General features: G+C 39.4%; 1 protein-coding gene across 3 annotated transcripts in view; it reads left to right on the top strand.

The window, feature by feature from the left end:
• FBXL7 (F-box and leucine rich repeat protein 7) overlaps positions 1 to 24,794 on the top strand; it is a 414,211-nt gene that overhangs the window by 130,616 nt on the left and 258,801 nt on the right. The gene's annotated exons all lie outside the window — the stretch shown is intronic.

Raw genomic sequence — 24,794 nt, 5'->3', positions numbered from 1 at the left:
TCCTTGTTTCAGTGGCTTAGTTTCTGCTGCTTATAGTGTTAGGAAGAGTAATGACCTGGTGTCGGTCATCTCAGCCATTTGATCGCTCCTGATCTGCATTATAGTTTATGCATTAATGGTGATGGTTTACCTCTGTTGAGTGTGTCTTCTCTTTGGGTATTCTTTGACTTGGAGTGGTTCAAATAAGTATTATCTTCTCTGGGTTAATTATCCTCAGGCTGATGGATAAATAGCTTTTACAACTGGATGATATTCCCTTGTGTTTAATGCCTTAGCATTGTAGCATTGTTTTAACAACAAGGTATGGCACACAGATTGAGGGCTTCTCTTTAGTGCAGTGAAGCACCAGGTAGCAATCCAACTTTAATTTTCTGCTTGTTAATTCAAATACAGGGATTAGATCATTCTTGAAATTCACTTAAGGTAATGTGCAAATCGGCTAAACTGATTCTAGACATTAGCTTTCATTCTTAGGAGCCAGAGTGGAAATTACTTCAGTTTAATTTATTTATGATCTGCTCTAATCAGAAATCTATGTTTTGTAATAAGATTACCAGTTCTTTCCACCATTATTTCGCAGTCCCTCTTGTCACAGTAATTTGTCTAATTTGAGTGGCTGTGACAAGAGAAAGTTAAAAGTATGTGAAGTCATTCCTCTCTGTTTCCCTGTCCGGATTTATGTTCTCTTGATATTTTTCCCCCACTTTTCACATATAGAAAATGCAAAAATATATGAGCTCTGTTGCAAAGGCTGGGGGAAGGGACTGTGGGGTGTCATGCATTAAAAAAAGTTTGCTTTTCATGCTTCAAAAAATGCTATAGGGATTTATTTTTTTAATTTTGTACTTTACCTTTTTCTTAGGAAGATTCTTTTCGTGTAGGCCCAGTCAGTGTTTTATACATTTTTGTCCCAATGCATTTTCAGGAGAGAAAAATGGGAAAATGTAATGTTCATTTGAAACAGAATTTTTAGCAATGGGGCTAAATTAGCATGGAATTTTTTTCTCAGCTCTTACGTAGAAGAGCCTCATCCTTACGAAGGATGCTCTCCACTCTCTGCTTATCTGAAAAATTTAGAAAGAATGTGTTGTTTTGCTGTTTATTTGTGTGAATCTGTTTTTGCTACTGTTTTTCAAGCAATGAAAATTAAAAATCTTAAAAAATGAATTAAGTGTGGGTGTTAGTTACATTAAAATGTGTTTCAGGGCTATTTGCTGTGAAATGGTCTCATATTACCAGTCTGATTTTTCAAGATGGGAGTCCAGTAGTCGGTGCTGATTGTCTCAGTGCACAAGTGACAGAGCCTGGGTCCGCCTGTCAGGATGAGAGATTAGGGCGTCACATTCTCTGACCTACTCAGGGTGGATTTACCCAATGGCATACATGTCTCCTCCTACTAGAAAGCACCTAGGGAACCACTGGGTGCAACACACTGACAAAAGAACACAGAAGGTGGACATTGATTTCTTACTCACTCTGCAGATGAGTACGTGTAAAAATGCTTCTCTGATTCTCTTTCTACCGTTTCTACAACTATGTGTAACCTTTGATGCTAAGAAAATATTGGGTGAGTAATGTACCTAGCTTTCTGGAAGCTGTTTGATTATGGTTATTTTCTTGGATTCTTTGACCCTCTCCTGATTTTTTCACCTCTGAATTCATAGATACTGTCTTCAAGAAGCACAGGCAGGATCTTCAGTTGAAAGATCTGAGTGATACTGATTTCTAAACATGGTATATATTGTGAAGGATGATACTCAGTTTTCCCCGCAGCTTTTGAAAACTGTGGCCCAACCTAGAAGAGCTGGGTTGGAAGCATTTTGGAGCAGCATTGGACTTCTCCCTGATGGGCTGGATGGGGAAGGCATTACACTGCTTCTCTGCTGGTGGGGTGTGTGTGTGTGTGTGTGTCTGTGTCTGTGTCTGTGTGTGCACCTGTGTGCATTTGCGTCCAACCTCCACAGGACAGCTAATGGCCCAGGCATTGTCTCTTACTGGGAAACATGTAGGTAACCAGTCTATGCAACATTTGCTGGTAAATAAACCGAGGACATGGGAGTGGAGGGGAGGGAAGGACATTGACATGATATGCATTAACCTGGGAGTGGCCTTGGGAATGGTGATTAACTGTCAACAGGCACGTGGGATCTCATTGGGGAGATGACGATATTCTAAAATTGGATTGTGGGGATAGTTACACAGCTCAGCAAGTTGACTAAAACTCATTGAATTTTACACATGAAAATGGGCTTGGAGGAGCTGCTGCCTGACCTTCAACTCATATCTAAACCATCATAAACTATTCTGCTGCCTCCCAGCTCTGAGAGGAGGTCATGAACAGTGGTGAGAGGATGTCTTGACCTGTACAAAGTACAGAGCTGCCGGGAGGGTATAGCTCAGTGGTAGAGTCTTTGTTTAGCATGCACGAAGTCCTGGGTTCAAGCCCCAGTACCTTCAAAAAAACAATAAATAAATCAATAAATAAATCTATTTACTGCCCCCTCCCCCAAATTTTTAAAACTTTTTAAAAAAAATTAAAAAAAAAAACTGATCCTGAAATGCTCTGGCTTTGGGGCCAGAATCGGCCTGAAAGCCATCATTTCAGACCTCTGGACCAGCAGTGTTCATAGCCCAGTGTGTGGTGCCGGTTAGAGCTGATACATATATGTTCTCCCATGAAGCTCCTGAAAGATGTGAGAGATTATAGACTCACAGATTTCCCAACCCTTTTATTTACTTATTTTTTTAGCTTTTCTGGGATAATCTTTATTCTTGGCTCATATTTTAAGTACTTTAGCACAAGCCCTGATGTTTGAGGCATCACCTTTATTCGCTCTAAGTCTGTTTCTTTGCTGAGGGCTTATGTCTTTGCTATCTAGCTAAAGTTCCAGCTGATCCACTTTGGGTCATAAGGCGGTTCCCTTAAGATGGTGGGCACAGGTGGTGATACACTTCGGTTTTAATCCAAAAGGGGATGGTGTTTTTTTTACCTGATGGGAGTGTTCTGTTCTAAGGTCTCATGCATAACTTTCATAAGTCTTAATTTGGGGACTCTAAAGCCACCCCCCTTTCAAGGAATTGGCAGTTTACAGTGCTTTCTGCCTGATAAGGTATAAGCTTTCTTGAAAGCTCATTGTATTTCTTGTGACAGTTTAAGTTCCTGATTCCCTGACACCGTAGGGGGTTGGAGTTCAAGTGTAGAAAGCTGGAAACTTTCCATTTTTTCCCCAGCAAAATCTGCATTCCAACATCCTAAGCTTAATTCTTTCCAGTTGTGTTACTATTCTTTCTCTTCCATTTTGTTTTTTTCAATGTTTCTCATCCACAGGGTGTTATCTCTTGTATTTGCAAAGGATGGCATTTGACCTTCATCTATCTGAAAGTCATGTCCAGCAGATTCAGTTGGATTATGTTCCATCGTGAAGAAGCTTCCTAGAAATAGTAAGCTGAGTTTGGGCTTCTTTCATGAAACAGGAAACAAAAGGGTGTGGCTTTAAGGGTGCATCTCAAAAACGCAACCTTCTCTTGAGCTGGGGTAAAATGAAGCAGTTTGTTCAAAGGCCAAATGGAGTTGGCTGATGAAGAACCAGCTTCTTTCAGCTGCTCTTTAATCATATTCAAGCTCAGAAATTGAACTCACTGACAACACCATTTATAGGTGTGATGGTTGTTTATACAGCTTGATTATCAAGCCAGACAACCAGGGAATCCTAGAATTCTTTTTTTTTTTAACATTTCTTATTGATTTATAATCATTTTACAATGTTGTGTCAAATTCCAATGTTCAGCACAATTTTTCAGTCATTCATGGACATATACACACTCATTGTCACATTTTTTTCTCTGTGATTTATCATAACATTTTGTGTATATTTCCCTGTACTATACAGTGTAGTCTTGTTTATCTATTCTACAATTTTGAAATCCCAGTCTATCCCTTCCCACCCTCTACCCCCCTGGTAACCACAAGTCTGTATTCTCTGTCCATGAGTCTTTAGATTCCACATATGAGTGATCTCATATGGTATTTTTCTTTCTCTTTCTGGCTTACTTCACTTAGAATGACATTCTCTAGGAGCATCCATGTTGCTGCAAATGGAGTTATGTTGTCGGTTTTTATGGCTGAGTAGTATTCCATTGTATAAATATACCACCTCTTCTTTATCCAGTCACCTATTGATGGACATTTAGGCTGTTTCCATGTTTTGGCTATTGTAAATAGTGCTGCTATGAACATTGGAGTGCAGGTGTCATCCTGAAGTAGATTTCCTTCTGGATACAAGCCCAGGAGTGGGATTCCTGGGTCATATGGTAAGTCTATTCCTAGTCTTTTGAGGAATCTCCACACTGTTTTCCATAGTGACTGCACCAAACTGCATTCCCACCAGCAGTGTAGGAGGGGAATCCTAGAATTCTTAGAGCTACAAAGGGCTTTGGCAATTTTCTGATCGAATACACTCATTTTACAAAGAAATACCCATGGCACAGAGAAATGAGGAGATTTGCTCAAGATTATACACCTAATAAATTGTCAGGCAGGAGTGTAACACAGTATTGTTTTGGTGAAAGATGGTCCAATTAGGAGAAAGTGTAACCTTTATTTATTTACTTATTTATTTCTTTGCTTTGCTCTAACTTACTGTTTTTTTAAATTGAAGTATAGCTGGTTTACAACGTTGCATCAGTCTGGTGTACAACATATTGTTTCAATCATACATATACATACATATTTTTGTTTTCATATTCTTTTTCATTATAGGTTATTACAAGATATTGAATATAGTTCCCTATGCTACACAGAAGAAATTTATTTATCTGTTTTATATACAATAGTTAGTATCTGAAAATCTCAAACTCCCAATTTATCCCTTCCCACTCTTTTCCCCCGATAACCATGTTTGTTTTCTATGCCTGTGAGTCTGTTTCTGTTTTGTAAATAAGTTCATTTGTGGGTGTTTTTTTGTTTTTGTTTTTGTTTTTTTAGATTCCACATATGAGTGATATCATATGGTATTTTTCTTTCTCTTTCTGGCTTACTTCACTTAGAATGACATTCTCCAGGACCATTCATGTTGCTGCAAATGGCATTATTTTATCACTTTTATGGCTGAGTAGTATTCCATTGTATAAATATACCACAGTTTCTTTATCCAATCATCTGTCGATGGACATATAGGTTGCTTCCACTTCTTGGCTGTTGTAAATACTGCTGCTATGAACACTGAGGTGCAGATATCTTTTCAAATTTGAGTTCCCTCCTGATATAGAAAAAAGCATAACCTTAAAAAAAAAGCTGTTGCCTTTGGAGCATGAAGCTGTTTGACTCTCTTTTGTCCACCTGCTGTCTAGCTGCCTAGTTTGAGCTGGTTGCAGAACTGAGGAAGGCTTTCAGAAGAGTCTGAGAAAGATGATTGAGCCCCAATTGATTAGTACTTCCAGAGGAAGGAGACAATCTGCCTCAAATGGTAACAGGGTCTCCACCTACTTGGGTAGGTTGGTTTCTAGAGATGGAAACACGGCCTTAAAGTCAGCTCATGATTTTAAAATAGTCTTTCAACAGATTCACATGACATTACTTTCTGAAATTGCTCATTTATTTAACTCCCTGATGGAAGTGCATTTTAAAATGTTTCATTTGAGCCCTGTGAAATGAGTTGATTTATGAAGAATTGTTGGTGATATTCTTTCCATGAACCCTAAAATCACCAGTTTATTTATACAGTCATGGACTGTCATTTTTTTCAGCGCCCAAATTAGACCAGTTCTAAATAGAGCTATTTTGAAAATGTCCAGACATCTGGCTTTGCTTTTATTCTCTTTGTCTTCTTTATGTTATCTTCTTTTTACTTCTTGAATATACTCGTCAAACAAAATTCACAGAAATCACTCAAGGAAGAGAAAGATGATGCTTTTAACTCAAGGTAGGTTCTGTTTCCCAAAAATTCTTTTCTGACTGTCCAAAAAATTCAACAAACATTTTTGGGACACTAATTTCAGGTTCTTAGTCGTCCTTTCATGAGCACTATTACATTCAACTTTGTTTCATCTTCATACTTCTCTTGTGAAGTAAGCATAAATGTTTCCATTTGGCAGATGAAAACAGGGAGACTGGGGAAAAATTAGGGTGGCCCAAAGTCATGTTAAACTAGTAAGTGGCAAAGATGAGCTTTGAGCCCTGAGTTCTGTCTAAGATTTATACTTAATTGTTTTGTAAAATTGTCATGCAAAACTACTGAGAGTTTCATACGAATCATTGTTATAAGTTTATATCAGGATGTATTTTGAAAGTCCTTAAGAGAAATACCTTTTCAAATATCAACTCATAATCGTGTCTAGATTGCTAGTTTTACACACGGAAACATGTATCGTCTTAGAAGTTGACTTCAAATCCTCATTTATGGAAAGCAAAAGTCAACACTCCAAGCTGCTTTTCTATTGCACTGTTGAAGGTTTAGTTTCTCAGTTACCGTAACTGCCCTAAAAGACTGCACCAGAGTTAGGGTTTGAAATTGACATGTAAGTTAATCATGATACAGGATCTCTAGTGTATGTAAGAGAAAAGTGCTGAGTAGTGGTATTGCCTGTTTTCCCTTTTAACCTGGGCCGTGGAATTATTCTTTAGCTGGAAATGCAGACAAGTGGTAGATCTCAATCTCAGACCATGTGCCTTGGAAGACTGGAAATGGACCCTGAAGCAGTCTATTACAGTTGAATGAAATTCTGTCTTTGACACAACACCAAATGGAGTGATAACACAAGAAGAGGAATATAAAGAACTAGAGAAAGAAAATGACACTGAAGAAATCCCCTGAAGAATAGTTATAAAATGACATTTATCCAAATTGGACAGTGGGGTGGGGCACCTTATGGAGAGGGAGAGATTCCAAAATCAGAAATGGCTTTTAGCTTTTACTCAGTGTATGAGGAAGGTGATAATTGATTAGGATAGAGGTTTGTTTTGCCTCTAAAAATTAAATTTTAAACTTTATCTCTGAAAACTTCAGGATCATTTAAGAATGCTTTGCAAGGCTTTAGCATTTGAAGCTTAACGCGTTTTGGTAATTAAATTAGCAACTTACTGCTTCCTGATCAAGTTTCCTTTATTGCTGAAGCTACTGCTTAATTGTAAGTTAGGTGACTTTTGAAAAACTGCACCAATTACCTTTGGCGATTTGAGCATTTTATAGGTTCAATGTGCCCAATTTAATAAAGAAGTCGAATTTTAATCTGAGGATTAGCTTAAGCAGAGAAAAGCTCATCAACTCAGTATCCACAAAATGGTTATGTAAGCCCAGAAATGTACACTGAAGTCATAAATACCATCCCAGACTCGAGAACTCAAGACTCAAGTTTAATTTCTTGAGGGAATTATCTTCCCAAATGAATTACCCAGAATGGCAAAAATGTCATTTAATAGTCTTAGAAGGAAATTAGGTTTCTCTGTGTGTGTGTGTATGTGTGTGTGTATGTATGTGTGTGTGTGTATGTGTGTATGTGTGTTTAAGAATATCTTCAAGTAATACTTAACTGAGGCATCCAGAGTCTCTCAGTGCCTTTATGTAGAGTTGGGAGGGAGAAAATGTTAGATCTTCGATATTCTAATCCCACGTATCAGATTATTTTATGCTTATTTCCCTCACCTATGTTTTGTCATTTGTAAAAAAAAAATACTCAATAAATAATTAGTACATTTAAGCTAATGGTTTATCTAAGTACAACTAAATGTATTTGTAATAGAGGCTTGAATCATTCTGAAGATATCTTATCAGTAATTTCAGTAATTTCATTAATTTAACCAAATGGGAATTTATTAAAGGATGTCATTAATCTAGGTTAAATACACTTGTTTAGGCACTGTATAAAATGGGGCTACAAAATGTATGCTAGTCACAAACTGGTAGCACAGAGAATGAGCCCTACCCTCAGATATGTTTTCTTCTACCTGAAGAATTTTCAGAACTGATTTTGGGTTTAATTTAATGGATTGAAGTGGCCCATCCAGCCTGCCCCTCTCGAGTCTCCCTCATCCTCTAATGCCATAAACAGTCATCCTTCGCAATATTGCTGTTAGCTGTTTAGTTCCCCGAAGAATCTGATTTTATGACAGGATCTGGTGCTTCCAGAACCTTGGCAATTACTGGGGGAAATAAACACTTGTGAAACAGTTAAATAGTAATTTGGGATGGTTTGGGATTGTGTCCCAGCTAGTGGTTTGAAGAGGTGCTATAGCTGGAGGAGTTGGGGAAAAGCATCGTGGTAGCCTGGGGCTTGGCTTTGGCTGTGTGGTAGAAGGTGGAGGGTGGAGAGGAGGATACAGCATGGCGCCTAAGACTGTGAAGAGTTTGGAAAAATCCATTTGGACTCACTTGGGGAAAAGTGAAGTCTTCTAAACAGACCCTCCTCTGGCAACACTGAATAAGGTCGAAACGTGCCTTAAAGACATCCAGTCTTTCACTAAAACGATTAGTTATGGAGAGGCCACACATTCCTTGTGCAGGGGTTTCCATGGATCGCATATAATTGGAGTTGTCAGGGACAAACAGGCTATCATTCCATAATACTGTGTACCCACCACCTTTCTTTGCGTTATTTGGAAGGTTTTACACTAAAGGACCAATTTCTGAGCTCATCTAAGGCAAAGAAGGAATATGGAGGAGGTTGGGAACCAACATTTTAGGACAAACATCTTGATTCTGGAAATGTTTGCTCGTTAGAGTCACGGACACAGTCCGACCTTAAAAATCAGGTTAGCATGTCTGTTTATTCCTCTTTGACTGGGAAATAACTTCCTGAGGATAAACTAACTTCCTCAGGAAGTCCCTGACTTCTCAAGGCTGTTAGACTGATTAACAAATAATGAGAGAAAAGCACTTGAGTAAAGGACATTCCTTTACATCCTATATATTCCTGAAAAACATAGAAAATCCACATTATGGAGGGAATAATATACAGGTAATTTAGAAATTATTTGTGACCATTAAGATATGATTGAAGAATTATTATAAAGAATGCAGTCTGTGGAAAGCACATAGTAACACAGTTAATAATTTTAAATGTAACTAGGAGACTTTCTGCTGTTTATAACTGTGTCTGCCTTCCCAGGTTGGGTGGGCCCCCGGTTCGCTGAAGGGCTTTTGTTCTTCCAAATAACTGCATGTGTTTGAGTATGTGAGTTTCCTGATGTAGGGTTTAAAAAACTCGGTTTCTCTGTGCAGTAGAGAGATGCTGGGCTTCAAAGGAAGGAGACACAGAGGGAACCCAGGAGAGTGAAGAGGGAGATGGTGGAAAGCAGTGAGAGTGGAGCCGGTGAGATAGTCCAACAGCTGTGAGGTAGGGATGCCCAAAGTGATGCCTTCCTGGGTCCCTGAAGTCAGTCTTTACCAAACTCACCAAATGCGTGGAGGGAGTGGATTTCCTATAGATATCAGCCAAGGGCTGACTTTTGAGACTGTTCACTTGCTTTCTTTGTAGTCACCTGACTTACACAGATGTAACTAAAGCTGACTTCTGAAGAATCCATCAGTTAACACTCCTTGATTATTACACTGAGCACAAATTTATGTTTATCTTCTGTTGTATATAAAAGTGTTCTTTATAACTTGTACTAACTTAGCAATTTATATTACCTTTTCTCTTTTGAATCTAATTATGGACTCACTTTGTTCTGATTATTAATAAGTATTATTCTCTTTGTGATGCTTGGCTTTTCACAACTTCTTCTGTGCAACACCTTTAGGCAGCTCCTTTGCCATTCTAGCACGTCCTTCCTGCTATGAAACCATCCTTGCTTTCTGGCCACAAAAGAATGTTCCTGATCCACTCTATTTTCTTTTTTCTGCCTAAGACACAGACTAAGTCATGTGCCTAAAGAGTCTGGGCCATTTTAGTGGAGAAAGATGTTCAAGACATAAATCTGGGAATCAAGCAAAGGGTTCCTGATGCTGTGGGCTCACTTTTAGGAAAATGAGAGCAGGAGTAAAAGTATTTTTTGAGGTAACAGTACACACTGATTTTACCGATTTATAACATTGTATATTATAAACTCTTGCACATTACATATATTCTTATAGTATGAAATTTCATTTGCTAGTAAGATTTTTCTATTACTCAGCAAACAAACTTACCACTTCTGTTGGGCCTTCCCCATTGGTTCTCCAAATAATGTACTCAGATGTTCATGCTCGGTAGCAGTGACAAGTGATGAGCTCCAGTTCAATCAAGATATCAACTGCATAAGAATTTTGTGTGTGCTTCAGTTCATACCTCCACATGTCATTTCCACACTAGCTTGAACTTCTTTGAGGAAAGAGCCGTGTTTTCTCCAGCTTTGTATACCCCATGGCTACCATAGTACTTAACATATAATAAACATTTGATAAGTGTTTATTGGAAGGATGAATAGGTCACTGTTGAAGATTTAAGAAGGAATGGCCCTCTTGATTTCCAACTATCGTCATAAAGACTAAGACTGCAAAAGCTTTGCAAAAACCAATGTAATGTTTGAGAAGAATAGTTACTTTTTAGGAGAAAGAATAATGCTGTTGCTTAGGGAAACTTGAGGCACATTATGGGAATATTGGCCATTGGTTTGTTGTTAGTTTCCTTTTGTGTTAAAGGAGCAACACCTTTTTAAAGTAGAATAGACGTATTGGCAGGAACATGGAAGAGAAGGTATTTCTAGTTTCTATGTTTTCATACGTTTTAACATTTTTAAACCAAAAGGTTGTTAAGTTGTCTAAACACGAGCTCTGTAAATAACCAGTTTCTCTCAGAAACTTTTTTACATTTTAGATCAGCAAATGAAATAAACTTAGAAATCTAGAATTCTAGGGCTATTCAGCAACCCTCCCCATAAATTTTAAGGGAAGAGGAAAATATGTTCTTTCCTGTCCACCAGTTTAATTTTATTAAATCCCTTTTTAATCTCTTTTAACCTCAATACAGTGAGTTATTTCAATTCTTTATTCACTGACATCTCAAAATACCAAATTAGGTCATGTGGTTCTTTAACTGGTGGAATTGGAGAAGTAAGTTTCATTTTATTGGCACAAAATATGGCTGAATTGGCCAGTATAAATGTGCTCATATTTTGGGGGGTTCATGGACTTGTTATGAAGAAAATGTTAGAAAAACCATTCCTAAAAAATAAAATAATATTGTTCTTTCCTTTCTTTTCCCCAAAGAATTATCCTGGAACCAGCCTTGACCTCAGATTCTCTTTTGCAAACTGTGTTCTGTTTCTTGGATACTAAGAAACTACAGAGTTCATGTGTTTTGTTTACCTGGATTGGAACTGATCAGGACGGAGATTGGGAAGTGAATTCATCCAATCACAGAACTTTACAGAAAGCTGAGTTCTGGTTAATGGATGCAGTTGGTAAAAGAAGTTGGAGGTTGAACTTTTCATTTACTCCGAATGAAAAGGGAAAAAACAACAAAAAAAATTGTATGATTTTGTAACTCCCCATGTATGTGTGACACAAGTTACTTAGCTTTAATTTACTTCTCTGTAAACCAGGAATCATACTAGTGTCCACTTTATGTGTTAGTTATGAGGATTACATTTAAAAATTATATACAGTGTGAGTCCCTGTGCATATTAGCTGGTTTAGTTTCATCAGCTTGATCACAGCCCTTTATGTAAGTTCCATCTCCTGCCTTGTTCTGGGACTTTGTATGGAAAAGTCTCCCCCAATGAATTCAACATAATTCTTCTGGAAATCCCAATAAGATTCAAATTTTGAAACTTGACCAAATTGTACTTTCTTTACCTAGAAGAATAAATCCAACATCTCTAAGTACCTACCATTTGTGGACAATGAAGTCACTTCAGTTACATCTGTATAACAGTATGGATGTTGAATTACTTATGTATGTTGAACTCATTTGTTAAATGAAATACATGTACATATGAGGATATCCCGGAAAAAATTGGAAACGTGTAATGAAAGTAACATTTCCTTCAAGTCATGAAAATATATTATACATTTGCAAATATTTAAGAAGTGTGGTATGGTAGAGCCTGGTGTAATGGAACAGAGAGCTCAAGGGAGATTTAGTTCTATATGGCAATTTAGGGTCTGATAAAAATGGCATTGGAAATGGATAAGGACGCTAAGCCTTGTCAATATCTCCTAACAGAAATATCAACTTCTCATTTTTTAAAAAAAGAACATGGAGGACCTCACGTGTTCCTGATGCCAAAATATGCTTTTGATGGATGAAAGAGTTAAATGTTCAAATTATATATAGATAAATTGTTTTATGATCTTGAGGTAGAAGAACCTTTCCAATCATAGAAACAGAAGTTGTCATGAAGCTGAAGACTACCAGTGGGTGCCTGGGGTACTGCCTGCTGTATAGGGTAGAGAAATATCTTTATATTGTTAAAAATATCTCTCTTCCAGTTCAACACAGGTTTCTTTTTCTTGCTCGACTTCTCAGTCCTTTTGATGTATTAGTCTTTGTTGTTAATCTTCACGTAGTATATTTTATTTCTCAAATGCCTTTTATCATACCTTGCAATCAGAAGTGCCGATGTATGTGAATCAAGAGCCTTAAAATATGTTTCCATGCTTTGACCTAGGAATTTCACACTAGGAAGTCTCCTTACAAATCTAAGTTTTATTTGTAGATATATGCTTTTAACTTTTATAATATAAAAATGTTGGTGAAATGTTTTATTGAGACATCTGTACGTCAACTTCCTGTTTAGCTCTTGAAAACATGTTAGCAAACAACATTTAATGTTGTGGGAAAATATTTATGAAAAATCAAGATTATGAAGTAGCATTTCTATTTGTAAAAATAGTTCTTATCTTTAATTGAAGTGTAGTCGATTTACAGTGTTAGTTTCAGGTGTACAGCGAAGAGATTCAGTTATACATACATACATATATATTTTTTCAGTTTGTTTTCTATTATGGCTCATTGCAAGAAATTGAATATAGTTCCCTGTGCTATATGGTGGGTCTTTGTTGTTTTTCTGTTTTACGTATAGTAATGTGAATCTTTTAATCCCAAACTCCTAGTCTATTCCTCCCTCCCTCTTTTCCGAAACTACAGTTTGTTTTCTATGTCTGTGAATCTATTATGAAGGAGCATTTCTTATGTGATCCCAGTTGTGCATAGGATTATATTTTAAGGGGAAAAAGACCGAGGGGATATATTTCAAGCTGATATCAACGGTTATTACTGGGTCTTGGAATTGCAGATCACGTGCTACATCATTTTATGTGAGGGACTTGAGAATCCATAATTTTTGCTACATGTGCAGGCTCCTGGAACCCATCTCCTACAAATACCAAGACATGACTGTAGTTTTCTTTTTTGTATTTTCCAGTGTTGTCCAACTTTCCATGTTAAAGAGGCAATTTATAAAAAATTCACTGCTGCTTTTTTTAAGGGTGAAAATGACTCTTTGACCAGTTTCTTTTGGAATTTTGTTGAATGTGACATGACTAAAAATTCAGTTCTTTCATTTTTTTTTCACTGTTGGTTAAGATTTTTGGTAAAGCGTGGTTGTTAAGGGTCAAGCTTGCTATTTTTCATCCTTGATACTCAAATATGCGTTCAGCACCCGTCTATGCAGCCATCATTTACTTTCACTTTTTAAATAGTCAGTTTTAAAACTTTTTTATTCTTAAAATTTTTTCCCATTAATTGAACACAATTCTAACACAATTTGTCTTCTTTATGTATTTTTACAATCTAAGGTTCCAATACATTACATATATTCTACTTTATTCTGTATTCATTTACATCGAATATTTACTGAATGCCAAGTATTATGCATGCAGAATTCCTTGATGAGCCAAATACACCTGACCTTCTGGAACTTTTCATCTTGTAGGGACACAGATATTATATAATCTTAGAAATAAATTACATGTTGAGGATGTATTCTTCAGTACATGCCTGGAAGTAAAACTGTGAGTCCAGGTCTGAGTGATGAACAGGATAAAGCAAGGTAAAAATTTGTGTGAACACGGTTATGTGGGGGGTTGTGATGGCAGGGGAACGTTGTGTTCTGCTTGTCAGTTATTATGTAGCAGTTTACCCTCAAACTAAATGCATTAATTTCCTGTTGCTACGGTAACAACTCACTACTAATTTAGTAGTTTAAGACAACACAAACTTATTATCTTATAGTCCTGGGGGGTCTCAAAGCCCCATGTTGAGTTTCAGAGGACTGAAGTCAAGATGTTAGCAGGACCATGTTTCTTCCCAAGGCTCTAGGGGAGAATCCATTCCTTGCTTTTCCCAGCTTGGTTCATGGTCTCTTCCTTCATCTTCAAAACCAGCAGCATCTTCTGATCTCTCTCTGTGTCTCTCTCTGACTCTGATCCTTCTGCTTCCCTCTTATAAGGACCTTTGTGATGACTTTTTGCCCACCTGGATAATCCAGGATTATATCCCCACCTCTCAATCTTCATCACATCAGCAAAGTCCCTTTTACCATAGAAAGTAACTTGATGTTCAAGGTTCTGGGGATTAGGATGTGGACATCTTTGGGAAAGCCATTATTCTGCTTTTATATTTAGTCACTTAAAACAACAACCATTGTGTTATATTCCACGTTTTTTTCAATCAGACATTTGGATAGGGCTTGTCTATAATTCTTTTGTTCCCTGTGACATGAACTGAGGTCACTGGTGGTATTCCGCTGGTGAATAAGCTGGTCTGGGAGGTTAACGGTATGTGCCTAAACCTTGCCTGGAGTGCCTAGACTGTCAGTTGGAGAGCCTACAGGTGACCTCTCTAGCAGGATGGTTTCAGGCTAACCAGACTTCTTATATGGTTGCTCAGGGTTCCAGAAAGAATCTTTCAAGAGACAGAAAGTGGAAGCTTCCAGTTTCTTTAATTCTGGGTTCAGATATTGGCACAGCATTGCTTCTACCATATTCTATTAGTCACAGTGATCCCAGAGCCACCTGGATTTCAGGGTAAGGGCACTGACTCTACCACTCCATGGGATGAATGTTGATGTGTTTGCAGCCAGTTTTAATCTGTAGGGTGGACAGGTGGTGCTGCATGATTCCACGATGAGGGTCTAACCTGTGGGAAGGTCTTGGACCTAGAGGAAGCTTAGAGCTTTTCTGAGCAATGACCTACTTGTATTTGCAAGATGATGGCAGAAGGGAGAAATGATGACACTGGATAAGCAGGCATGGCCAGTTCTTGTAGGATCTTCTAGGCCATGTGCAGAATAAGGATTTATTCTAAGAGCAAGGAGGAGCCCTTGAGGACTGTGAACAGAGACAGACCTGCTCTGGCAGCTGTGTGATCCTGGGAGTGGGCAGTAAGGGAAGCCTATTAGATGTCAGTTGTGGGGCAGGTAAGACATAGCAGTGCTTGGGGCTAGTATGGTTCTGACTCATTTTCAGTCACACTTTTTCCTTATGATAGAGAAGTGATAAAGTGTAGTCAGTGATAAGTCTGAACTACTTGCCTGTATCAAGGTAAATACAGAAATTAGGAGTTATTAGGATCTTTTCTAACAACTTAACATGCTGTGACATCCAGAGGGATGAGCCTGGGCTTGTATTTTCTGTCTTTTTTTTTTTTTTTGGTAACATTTTATGTTTTTCTTTGTTTTTGTTCTATTTTACAAAGTATTACGAAGAATTGGAAATTGGAAAAAATACTGATCCTTTCCAACTCCTATATTGAAAAGCATCTTTTCTAGAACACGATCTCTTACATTAGCACGTTTATTTTTCCTTTGTGTCACCCTTGGACTTTTTTTTTTTTTTAATGAAAAAACAACACCTGGAACTGCAGGGCTGAATTTCGTAGACTGAGCCGGAGGTCGAAGTCATTCTCATTTGCTCATTTAATATGTGACAGCTGAGGACCTGGATATAGCAATATTTTAACAGTCTGTTAAAATCCCTGATGTGGCTGCTCGTTCATAAAATCTTGTCACTATTTATTTGTCAACTCTTTAGTATTTGCATTTTAGGATTAAGTGTGTGCTGGTTGCATTAATCATGCAAGACTTTTTGCTCGTGGTGACAGGGGCCAATTTATGGTTGGCAAATATTAGAAAGAAACAGATTGAAACAGGGAATCATTTAAAAATTAATATGTAGGCTATAAATGTTTTCTTTTAACTCAAAACATATTCATTCATTTTCCAGTCTTTTGAAGTTAGGTTAAAACCTTCTCTTTGAATATGTGGTTTCTGATTAGTGTTCTGCAGTGTTTTTTCTTGCATGGATCAGATAGCATCACATCCTTTACGATTGCTAGTTTTGATGTCTTTAAATTTGGTAGGATGAAATACACTTTTATTTTTTCAAAAGTAACAGATGCAACAGAAAAATTGGGGAGAATACAATTTAAAAATGATATGTTGTATAATTAATCAGAAATCCACATATTTGAAATTAGAAATGGTGCATTTTCCTTATGATAAAAGGAGAAAGAAGCAGAAATAGCTTGTTTTTATAAGTATTGAATGCATAAATGACACAGCCTTGTATCTTGGCAGACAGAAAAGATAGGTTGTCATGGGTCACTCAGCTCCTCAAATGCTTTATTCTTACTCTGCTAATAAAAAGAATCTGATAAATTTAGACACTCTGCTGATAGTTTTATCCCTTAGAAGTTAGAAAAAGTAATGATGGGGAAGATTATAAAATTAAAACATAAAAAATGAAATTCTGATCATATAATTGAGACCATTTCCAACAAACAGAAACTGGGGCCAGTGTGAATGGATCTCTTATGAGCTCAGATCTTAAAGCCCATATAAAAGGGATAAAGATGGGTACAGAATCAAGAGAAAAGTAGTATCAAAGCTTAGGAATGGTGTCAGTGGGAGGGGCATCACAAATGAGCTGAAACAGACAGGAATGAAAAAGAAAACTACCCAAAGGCATGTTGTTTGAAGTTATGAAGGTGAAGTGGGAAACACGTCAAAGAAGGCATAAAGCAATCACAGAAGATAGCATCATTTAACAGGTGACAGGGAAAGCACAGCCATACAGATGCTGGTCTTTAATTCTTTCAAAAGCAAGGAGAGTGTCTTCATAAATGCTAAAAGGCATAAGTGATAAGCAACAGCTAATATTTCTGCAGTGCTTTCTCTGTGTCAGTCACAGTTCTAAATGCTTTACATATATTAACTCATTTAACCCTTGAATTGATGAGGCAGGTGCTATTATTGTTACCAAAGCAAACTTGGATCTGCTTGCCCAGTGCACAGTAAAGCCAATCTGCTGACACCAGGTTGTGGTGAAGGAAAGTACAGCATTTATCTCAGGGTGCCGAGCAAGTATAGGCAGCTCATGCTCAAAAGACCTGAACTCTCCAATGGCTTTTAGGGAAGGGTTTTTAAAAGTAAGGTAAGGGAGAGGGTGTCACATTGCCTGATCAGTTCATGGACATTCTTTTGACAGGTTGGTGGTGAGGTAACTGAGTGTTATTTCTGGAGTCAACATCATCAACTTTCTGGTTCCAACCAGTTTGGAGATCTGTGTGCATGTGGTCAGCAGTTAACTTCTCCCACCTGATGGGGGTTTAATATCTGCAAAACGACTCAAGGATATGGCTCAGGATATTGTCTACAGACCTTGAGGAGGAACTAAAGGTCCTTGACTTTGTTTTATGGCTAAACTATGATTATTCTGTCTTGCTTGACTGTTTTCCTTTGTTTCTGCATTTTCTTACTTCTCTGATTAAAGTTGCTCTTTGGAACTCAGGGAAAGCCTAGGAGCTTTTCTACAAACAAGAGGCTGGGACATGACATGGGGGAGGGTGTCTGTACCTGGGGAGGTCCCACAGGGTCCTGCTTTGTTCATTATTATAACCACTGTAGAAGTGAGAGGGTTCAGGGTATTGCCTCTACTCAGTGCCTTGAACTAAGGCATCTTTCTCTGGACTTCATTCTTTGTAGTAGAGCTCTGTGAGTTAAACTTGTGGCCCACAAATGTGATGACATCTTTTAAAAAGAATCTTTAAAATGAGTTCAAATCAACAAGTCTGAACAAGTCACAGCACAAGGGACTGAAAGAACTGGAGACAGAACGAATGATCTGATTTTGGAAATTGAGGAAAGCGTCAAGTCCTGAAACCACAGCCTGCTGAGTCGGCTTTATTTATTCAGCAAACCCAGTTCATTACCTACAATGGGACAGATCCTGCGCAGCATGTTAAGGATGAGAAGACGCGGTAAATGAAATGCTTGCCTTCCAGATGCACCATCTAGGATGAAAACAAACAAATTAAGGAGACCTTTTTAATGTGTTACTTCGAAAACTCAGTGGACCCAGAGGAAGGAGCTGCCGTGCCTGCTAATCTTCAGAGGCTTCACAGAGGACCTGATATTTGATGCAAGCTTTGCATGATGAGGAGGAGGCCCCCAGAGGGAATTGGAAGGCAGAGTCATGCCCACTTGTGAAGAAGGCTAAGTGTGAAAGTGCCCGGGAGCTTGTGAACACTGGTCATCTAGCCCTGGACCACTCAACGTGGGACCCAGGACCAGCTGCGTGGCATCCCTGAAAGCCTGTCAGAGATGCAGAATCTCAGGCTTCTCCACATCTGCCAGATCTGCAGTTTAACAGGTTCTCTGGGGGACTGGTATGCACATTAAAGTTTGCGAAAGTGCTGCTGTATTCTGAGTGTGGAATTCCAGCACTGAGTGCGCGCAGTAGATGGTGCTGGTGGTGGATGGGGGCAGGGCAGTGTGTCTCACCAGGCAGGCTGACTTCAGACTGTATCTCAAGGGCGATGATGACCTGTGGCAAAACCTGAGCACAGCTCAGCAAGCAGTTTGCACACTTGATCCTTGCCAGTCATCGGCCTACAGATCGACCTGTTTATAGTTTCCAGAAACAGTGTTTCAGCTGGGTTTGTAGAAAGTAATATTCCAAAATTTGTGGCACTAGAAAATAGATTTAGGATAAAAACCATCCTCCGGCACTCTCCCTCTTATGCTCTGAACCTTAAAATACAGTCAGGGCTATAGAAGTCAAAGTTTGGGTCCCTACCCAGGCCGGTTTCCTTGGCAGAATTAGAAAATGATCCTTCAGTGGGGGATGCTATTTTGTGTTTTGATCATTAAGGACCTCTCATGTTTTGAGAAGCAAATGGATGAATAATTATTGAGGAAGGCTTATATTTTTGTTGTTGTTGTTTATCTCTGGCCCTGGGATTTAGTCTTAAATTTCCAAATTGCAAAATCCATCAGGCTCTTCACATCCAGAAATATCTCTAGGATTGAGCTGATGGTTCGAACTCAGGCAGGCCTGGCTTGCGAATCGGGCTCCATGATTTATTGGACCTACAGAGCTCAGCCTCTCAGTCCAAAAAAGGAAGGTAAAAATGTTTCTCTCTCAAGTTATTGCACGCATCGGAGTACAGTCTATGTAAAGACTGCTAAATCGCTGCCTGGCATAGGAAAATGCTTAATGAACAGTGGTCATTATTCTTAACAATTTACAGAGTCGTGTCTGTTGAAGTAGACCAGGGCAGTGAATAGGAGCAGTCAAGAGCCAGGAGTGGAGGGGAGACAGTGTGCTGCTATGGTGGTGAATTTTGCTGTTTTTGCTGCCTCTGCCTGGCCCGGTCCTGCTGCTGCCTCTGCTGTGCTGAGGGTCATAGAAACACCTTGCCCCTGACAGGGGCCAGGGGCCCTTATCCTAGGATATTTACAAAAAGGCTGGTTTCCTTGGATGGCCTTTTATAGCATCATAAGGAACTTTGGTGCCTGCCTTAGTGTTTGCCTGAAGTTCGGGATTTGGCATCCAATTGGTGTTCTATTAGTGTAGATAGTTTCCCGTGGCTGCCAAAACAAAGTACCAAGAACTGAATGGCTTAACACAATGCAAATGTATCGTCTCACAGTTCAGGAGGCCAGACGTCAGAAATCAAGGTATTGGCGGGGCCCAGTCCCTCTGAAACCTGTCGAGGGGAATCCTTCCTTGAAGTCTTGGGGCTTCCTTGGCCAGCCAGCAGCTGTAGCATCTCAGTCCCTGCCTCTGTCATCACGATGTGTGCTCCTTGCATGTCTGTGTCTCCCAGTCTCCTCTCCTGTTCTGTACGGATCAGGGGCCCCCTCCACTTCAGTATGACTTCATCTTAACTAATTACGTCTTCAGTGACCCCATCTCCATATAAATACCTTCCGCATTCTGAGGGTGATGGGGCCTAGGACTTCAACAGCTCTTTTGGGTGGACACCGTTTAACCCCTGACAGTCTTAGGGGCCCAGTCTGCTCTCCTCCCGGTCCTCAGTCTTACCACCAGGACGAGTGAGGCCTGCACCGTTGGTGGAGCAGCGCATCTCACAGGTGGAGCTGCAGCGTCTCACAGCAGCTGGCACCTGCTGAGGCCTGTGGCTTGAGCCTGGTAGCAGTACACGCCCAGAGTTCCAGCCACTTAAGGCAAGCCCCCCACAGTCTCCACACTCTCTGGGGATTATTTTACTTCTAGAAATCATAATCAGTTTCTCTGGATTCCCAGAAAATGAACCATATATTAATGTTTTAGGGACTCCTTGAATTGAGCTAATCCCCCCAGAACCTTCCTTTGGGGCTGTGAGCTGAGGGTGGTGCACCCCCCACTCTGCAGGAAGATGCATTCAGGGGAGAAGCCCAGACAGGGCAGAGTCTTTCACACCCGGCTCCTTCTTCCAGATTCTGCAGTCAGTTCATTCCCCTTTCCTCTTCCCCTGGGTATGAGCGTGGGAGGCAGTGCAGAGGGGCAGGGGGTCTGGCTGCATGGATATTCTTCGACAGGGAAACAGAAGGAGTAGGGAGTAAGTGTCTCTCCTAACAGCCATCACTGCCATTTTAGTTGTGATGGTTCATTGTACACATCAACTTGGTTGGGCCACAGAGTGGCCGACGTTTGGTTAAACATTATCCTGGACGTGTGTGTGAGGGTATTTCTGGATGAGATGAATGTTTGAGTTGGTGGACTCAGTTGAGTGGACTCAACTTGGGCAGGCCTGACCCAATCCATGGACTGCCTGAATAGAATCAAAGGCCGAGCATAAAGGATTCTTTCTCTGCCTGAATGTCTTTGAGATGGGATGTCAGTCTTCTCCTGCATTTGGACGAGGACTTGAACTTGGATTTTGAGCTTACACCACCATATCCCCTGGTTCTCAGGCCTTCAGTCTCAGACTAGAACTACACCACCAGTCCTCCTGGGCCTCCAGCTTACTAACTTCAGATTTTGGGATCTCTCAGCCTCTAGAATTGAGCCAATTCCTCATAATAAATCTGTTGATATGTATAATCTCCTATTGGTTGTATTTCTTGGAGAACTCTGACTAATGCATTAGTAAATATGACCTCCAGCGTATTTGGGGATCCAATGAAGCTTTGAAAAAGCATTGGCTTCTCACACATGATGTCAACAAGCTTAGCAGTTAAAATAATTGGTAGTTTATAGCTTAGAAGGGATTTTAGAGCCCTTCTACCCCAACCCTAGCCCGGTGCCCTCGTCCCACTTCTCCAGGTTACTTTCATGCTGAATGGAAAAATTAACATGAAGATGAGTTTTTATGTTTCTCCAGTGCTTTCTGTTTGTTGCAAAAATAAAAAAGGAAAATACTCAAATCCATGTCGAAAGTGGCGGGAGGGTGTGATCCTCCAAGGGTACCACGTGCAGCCCATTTCGGTGCTGTCAGGCCCCTGAGAGTCACAGGTATCAGGGCTTGTGCACCTATTCAACTCAAAGCTAAAGAGAGACAGTCCTGCCCAGCCCTTCATTTCTGATTCAGAAGAGCTCAGGGTGGTTGACATGACCACAACTGGGGGCTGTTTAGAAGGTAAAAATTTATGATCTGTGACACCTACTCTTCTTTATCTAAACTCAAACCCTCAAATGGTGGGGGACTAGCTAAGCCTTCCAGATGGTTCTCCATGAAAGAAAATGTGGTTTACTCTAGAGCAAACCAAGTGAGCCTTTGTGAACCTAGAACAAGACAGACTTCGACAGGATTCCGTGTAGGATGTGTGGGGTGTGTGGATGTCCTCGGAGAGATGTCAGAGCCTCCTTCTGGTCCTCATCTAACACACCCCAGTCTCCTAGTGTTTTTCTATCCCATAATGGTGGCATGCCCACCTGTTCAATTGATTTTATGATTTTACTTTAAAAGAAAAGAACAGTTGCATCTTTCTTTCATACATGAAGTGCAAAACTCTGAGTATCTTTTCCTCTTTTGATCAGAGTACCATTTTACTCATTTCAATTCTAATTTGTTTAACAGATTTCATTTGCTTTTCCCCACTTAATGCATGAACCCTTTTATGTGTTCAACAGTTATTTGTTTAAGAGGGTCTGTGATGAATGATGCAGCGAGCAGCCACATTTTTCACATAATAATTTTTTATGAACCATGCAAAGACAGCTCGAGTTTAATAAATCGAAATGAACTCTCTCCAGCAGCAAGGGTCCCAGTCTTCAGGCTTCCTCATGGAATGGCTTCTTTCTCTCTGTGTTTGAATTATTGATCGGGCCAACCTCATCTTGGGTCCCCTCTTGCTGCCATATTTTAGGAGAAAGGAACCAGCTAAGTCTAGCTAGAGATTTGCATGAATTCTGATTTTTTAAAAGCTGAGAAATTTAGCCAGGAATCACCTTGTCATCTGTATAATAATTGTATTTGTCGGTCAGAATCTCACCCTGGCTTCCTCACAGGAGAGGCCACTGTATAGGAAGGTCTTGCGTGGAGCAGCTGATCTTGGGTGGAACAACACAGGAAGACCTTATTGTCCTCCTCTTTATATTCTTTACCTCTTATATTGCATCCAGGTTGGAAAGGTGGGTGGATGCTGGGTTTAACTTCTTTGACATATTAAGTATGGAACTTTGAACTATGCTTTCTTTTCCTGGATCAAGCAAGAATTGAAGGCTGAGCTTAAAGAGTTTGAAGGAAACATTTGCTTCTCCACAGTATAAGATTGATAAAGATGAAGACTGGTGTGGTCAAGGAAGAGGAAGTAGTCCCCACACGCCCAGTTGACATGATGTGCTTCAAGTGTCTCTTGGCTGGAAACAGTGATCATCTCTGTGAGGATGGTCTGTGTCTTGGCTGTAGAGGTGGCTACTTGGGTTTGATCTGAGGCCATGTCAAGACCTAGCAAATACAAGGAATTTTGTCCAAATTAGTGCTTGGATGTGTGTCTGATCCAATGCTTTCCTCCTTTATAAAACCAAACTTAATTATTTTGAATTAGACATTATTTTGACAATTTATACTTTCAGTCATCAAAAAGGATGGTGAGCTTGTCTGGTCACAGTAACCTGCCTGGAGTTTTCCTTTTCAAATCCATCCTCATTGAGATTTTGCTATTGATGATGATTTGGAGCAAGGGGCTAAAGAATAGTTGTATTATTGTCCTCACGTGGGAAATAATATGGCAGTGATGTTAAAATGGTAGAAAACTCCTTTCCTGCCACATCACAGAGAGAGAGAGATAGAGAGAGTGCAAGCACTTAATCATCACTTTTGGCTACTTGAGTAATGCTTCCTTTTTTAAGGAAACACACTCTTAATCTCAAGATGACTTCAGTTTGACATTTGCTTGGGAGACTGGATGTTAGCACATCAGAGATGTGTAAGTATCTTGATGCCTTAATGAAATATGGTAGGGTTTTTTTTTACATTTAAAAAATGCTTTATTAAAGAATAATTGATACAATAAACTAAACATATTTCAAGTGTGTAATTTGATAAGTTTACCTATGTATTCAGCCATGAAGCCATGAGACAGTCAATATAGTGGACACATTCTATCACCCTCAAAAGTTCATTATTTTGTAATCCCTCCTTCCTGCCCCTGCCCAACTCACCATCCCCAAGTGACAGTTTATTTGCTTAGATGGAATTCCGTAGTATTTACTTGTCTTTTGTCAGCATCTTTCATTCAGTGTGATCATGTTGAGATTCATCCATGTCACTGTGTGTCAATAATTTATTCCTTTTACTCCTGAGTAGTATTTCATTGTCCCACAAATTGTTCATCCGTTTATCTGTTGTTGGACACTTGTATACTAGTATTCGTAACAGCTTTAACAGTCCAAAAGTGAAAACCATCCAAATGTCCATCAACAGTGAATTAATGGCATCTTTGAGATGCTCCTGAGTCAATGGTTTCCAGACAGAGAGAATCTTGTGTAATCATGGGGAAGTAAATCCCCTCCCACACTTCACTGGCAGAAGGAGAGCACGTGCACCCAGCTGTGCCGTGGTTGTGTGATAGAACGTCTGGTCCTACTGCCCCCTTGCCTTTGGATGGACCCAGGGCAATGGCAGAGCAAAAGATACTGGAAGCTAATAAGCTCAGTGCAGATCTTTGAACTCCTGCGGTCTTACATTTGCCTTATTCTTTTCCCATCTGGGGTGTTGACTCACTCTGATAATCAACACTTTGCATGGACCGAGGGATATGCAAAGCTAATATGGGTCAGATAGTTTTTACCACAATCTGGACAAATTTCCTTATGTGGATGTTTGACTTTGGAAAGTAATTTGCTCTTTTTGTTGCTTTCTTTTCATTAAGCCCTCATGTATATTACTATGCATATACATATATTCCTACACTCATACATCAATTGATGCCCTCCTTTGGTACAGACCCCCATGATATGAAAACTATCTTATTTTTTTCTTAGTTTTTTTGCATCTATGAGTTGTATATGAGGTATATAATTGACATATAACATTATATTCATTTCAGATGTATCACATAATGATTCAATAGTACACATTGCAAAATGATCACCATAATAAGTCTAGTTAACCTTCGTTCTCATATATTGTTATACATTTTTCAT

This window comes from Vicugna pacos, chromosome 3 (assembly GCF_048564905.1).
Source record: "Vicugna pacos chromosome 3, VicPac4, whole genome shotgun sequence".
NCBI lineage: Eukaryota > Metazoa > Chordata > Mammalia > Artiodactyla > Camelidae > Vicugna > Vicugna pacos.
Note: the sequence above shows the minus strand (reverse complement) of the source record. Positions and strands in the feature narration are given on the sequence as shown.